We start from the raw sequence: 4,663 nt of genomic DNA on the forward strand, positions 1-4,663 counted from the left end.
CCATATGGAGAAGATGGTTTTAAACTTGAGATGCCCTACAAGAAAACAAAAGGAGGTACAAACAGCAGGAAATACGTAACGTTGTTGGACTACTATGCATTCTACCTACAGCAACGTCCTGATCAAGGAATGTTACTGCTCAAGTCCGGGCATTTGTCACTGCAATTTTGGGTGGATGTATACACATGTATCGAGCAAAATAGACTAAACTGGATCCGACACAATCAAGGAAAGCTACGAACTGAACTTTACAGTGGATTGCAGGATGCAATTGAGCGAGGGGACACAAGAACAGAGCAAGTTGGAAAGAGGATAATTGTGCCTTCATCTTTTACAGGTGGTAGAAGAAACAAGGCACAATATTTGCAAGATGCCTTTGCAATATGTCGTTGGGCTGGATACCCAGACCTATTTATAACATTCACATGCAATGCAAAGTGGCCTGAGATCCAATACATGCTAGATGAAGCGGGAGGTGGCCAAAAGCCAGCCGATCGGCCAGATATTGTGGACGGAGTATTTATGATCAAACTAAAGGAGCTAATGAGAGACATAAAAGAAAAGAAATACTTTGGAGAAACAGTTGCAAGTAAGTCCCATTGACTATCAATCTTTACTCTTTCTTGCATCATCTTATAGTCCGTCAGACTCCTGCTCTTTAGAAACATGCATCATCTTATACTCTGTAAGATTCTAGCTCTTTAGTAACATGCATTCTAATTTTAGCTAAATCTGACAAACTATTAATCAACTGCAGTCATCTACACAATAGAATTCTAGAAGAGAGGACTCCCGCATGCCCACATACTAATATTTTTGAAGGACAAAGACAAGTACCCGGAACCATCGCAAATCGACAAAATAATAAGCGCTGGGATCCCAAACAAGGATGAGGATCCAGAAGCATTTGAAGCTGTTGAGAACTTCATGATGCATGGCCCGTGCGGTGAGGCTAAGAAAAACTCACCATGCATGGTGGACCATAGATGCACCAAGCATTTCCCAAAAAGATACAATGTCAGCACTACCATTGACGAGGACGGATTTCCAGTATATAAAAGGAGGGATGACGGAAGGCAGATCAAAAAGGGAGGGGTGATGCTCGACAACAGATTTGTCGTGCCATACAACCGGAACCTTCTGGTCAAGTATCAAGCTCACATAAATGTCGAGTGGTGCAATAGGTCCAGATCAATCAAGTACCTATTTAAGTATATCCATAAAGACGACGACCATGTTACAGCCTTGCTCAAGGAAAGGGGCACGACAAACGAAACTGACGAGATCAAGAAATACCTAGAGATGAGATACATATCAACATCAGAAGCATGCTGGAGGATATTTCAGTTTGATCTTCAGTATCGCGATCCAGCAGTTGAGAGGCTACCTTTCCATCTTGAAAATGAGCAACAAGTCGTTTTTCCAGACTCCACTGATCTTGAAAAGATAGTAACAAGGGACGGATCTAAAATCACCAAGTTCACTCAGTGGATGGAGGCAAATAAAATATACGAGCTAGGAAAAGGATTGACTTACGCAAAATTCCCTACAAAGTTTGTATGGAAAAGCAAAACAAAATGTTGGCAGAAGCGAAAAGGGACTATGCAATTGGAAGAATCTACAATGCACATCCCGCAAGTGGCGAGAGATATCATATGAGGATGCTTCTAAACACCAAGAAAGGATGCACATCATTTGAGGACATTAGGACCGTTGATGGAGTCATTCACCCAACATACAAATCAGCATGCCAAGCCCTCGGATTTCTTGATGATGACACCGAGTGGATTGACTGTATCAATGAAGCATCAAGTTGGGCATCCAGAACACAACTACGTCAGTTATTCACCACCATATTGTCCCATTGCGAAGTCACAAACCCAAAGGTATTGTGGGATTCAACATGGGAGGCGTTGTGTGAAGATATGCAATACAAAAGAAGGACTATTCTAAACTTTCCAACACTTCGGCTTACAAACACACAGAAGAAAGCGTATGGTCTGATTGAGATAGAAAAACTGATGAGGCAAGTAGGAAAGTCACTAAAGGACTATCCAGACATAGAACTACCAAATGCCGCAGAGCTAGAAGAACTTGGGAACAGACTAATAAACGAAGAGGTCAACTACGACATGGACAAACTCAAGGATGAGCACAAAATCATACTAAACAATCTTAACCAAGACCAGAAAAGGCCTATGATGCAATAATGGAGTCAGTCGACAAAGGCCTAGGAAAGCAGATATTTGTCGAAGGCTACGGTGGCACAGGAAAAACCTATCTATGGAAAGCAATAACGACAAAGCTAAGATCAGAGGGGAAGATAGTACTTGCAGTAGCATCATGTGGGATTGCAGCGTTGCTTCTCCAAGGTGGAAGAACAGCACACTCAAGGTTCCGTATTCCACTTAATATCACTGAAGAATCAACGTGTGAAATAAAACAAGGCTCGCATTTGGCTGAACTGCTAAAGAAGACCTCACTTATATTGTGGGACGATGCTCCTATGGCAAACAAACACTGCTTCGAGGCACTAGACAAAAGCCTTAGAGATATTCTAAGGTTCACTAATGAAAACAGCGATGAAAAGCCATTTGGTGGAATGATAGTTATACTAGGAGGCGACTTCAGACAAATCATGCCAGTTATAACCAAAGGAAGGAGAGAGCAGATAGTAAATGCTTCAATCAAAAGGTCATATCTGTGGAAACTCTTTGAAATATTTGAGTTAACACAGAACATGCGGCTGAAGTGTTTGTCAGATGATCCAATACAAAAGCAAAAGGTCGCTGAATTTGCAGAGTGGATACTACAGATTGGCGATGGGAAAGCAACATCAGATGAAGGAGAGGATTGGATAAAAATACCAAAAGACCTACTGCTAGAGAAAGGATAAAATCGTAAAGAACAAATCGTCAAAAGCATATACCCAAATTTGCTGCAAAATTACTGTGAGCGGGATTACCTAGAAGAAAGAGCAATACTATGTCCAAGAAATGATACAGTCAAGGAGATAAATGACCACATAATGAGCCAAATACAAGGTGAAGAGGTGACATACCTAAGCCTGGACACAGTGTGCAAGGCAACGACAAATACCAACATCATGATGAACATGCAGCCTACTAAGTTCCTCAACACCTTAACGTCCCCAGGAATACCAGACCATAAGTTAAAACTGAAGGTGGATTTGCCGGTCATGCTACTACGCAACATCAACCAAGCAGCAGGTTTATGCAACGGTACAAGAATGACAATTACACAACTTGGAAACAAATACATAGAGACACAAATAATCACAGGAACACATGTCGGCGATAAGATATACATACCTCGAATCATCATGTCACCAAGCGACTCAAAATGGCCATTCGTGCTGAAAAGAAGGCAATATCCATTATCAGTGTGCTTTGCAATGACAATAAACAAGAGCCAAGGTCAGTCCTTAAACAAGGTAGGCATATATTTGCCTAAGCAAGTATTCTGCCATGGACAACTATATGTGGCACTATCAAGAGTGACAAACAAGGAAGGATTGAAGGTGCTGATCGATGACGAAGAGTGTCCAACCGAAGATGTGGCAAAGAATATTGTTTACAAAGAGATTTTTTAATTGATAGTGCAGTTCCTCAAGTCATTAGACAATTCATGTATAATTACATAGAGTCACAGACAACCTTACCATAAATTTTCAACAACACATTTACTTGGTTGGCATGTTAAATTTTTAAATACTCCCTCCGTTCCAAAATAGATGACCCAACTTTATACTAACTTTAGTACAAAGTTGAGTCATCTATTTTGGAACAGAGGGAGTAGTTATTAATCCATACATATATATGTTTGATCTTTCTGTAAAATATTAAATTTAAAATTAGTTATTTATCCTTGAATATTTTTAACACAAAAAATATCGCAGCAGATGAAACAATGAAATCACCAATGGATTCCACCTACAATAAGCTTTTCGTAATCTCCCACATTATAGCCACAATCCACAACTAAAATATATTCACGGTTAATCTCAAAATCCAAATCTTTTAGAAATGTTCTATAGAAAGTTCACCGATTAATTCCCCTAAATAGCCATTACTAATCTCTCACAATCTAACACTCACATCTCTCTCACGAATAGTTTCTGATTCCCCAAATCTCCTCAATTTGTCTCTCTAAAAACATAGGCATTAGCCTCCTCGAGTGAATAAATGTATGCGTACATATGGATCTTTAATATTTCGATAAAATATATAAATTTATGTTCATCAGTTCTGTATCCGTGAACTAACTCTATCATGTTTGTACACATAAGTTCTTTCTACATTAACATTTCTATAAACATAGAAGTAATTTCTGAGAGCAAAAAATACAGATCGTACCTTTTTCATTTGGCAATGGATATCAACTCTAATCCCTCTAATGAACAATCCCCAATTCTCAATCTCTTTTGTATCAGATCCAAGAAAAAGTTCCTGCAGCAAGGAGATTTAAATATCTTCTTTACTAAATCTTGAGCGTGGTTGTGTCATGGAGATTTTACCCAACAATTTCTAATCTGGGATGACATTTACCTCATGTGAGATGCACGAAAATTAGGGATTTACCTGTGAAGGGCTGAAGGCTCCCTCAAATCCATTCGGAAAAAGAGATCGAGAGTGACCCTGCG

The sequence above is a fragment of the Triticum dicoccoides genome, chromosome 1B (assembly GCF_002162155.2).
Source record: "Triticum dicoccoides isolate Atlit2015 ecotype Zavitan chromosome 1B, WEW_v2.0, whole genome shotgun sequence".
Taxonomy (NCBI): Eukaryota; Viridiplantae; Streptophyta; class Magnoliopsida; order Poales; family Poaceae; genus Triticum; species Triticum dicoccoides.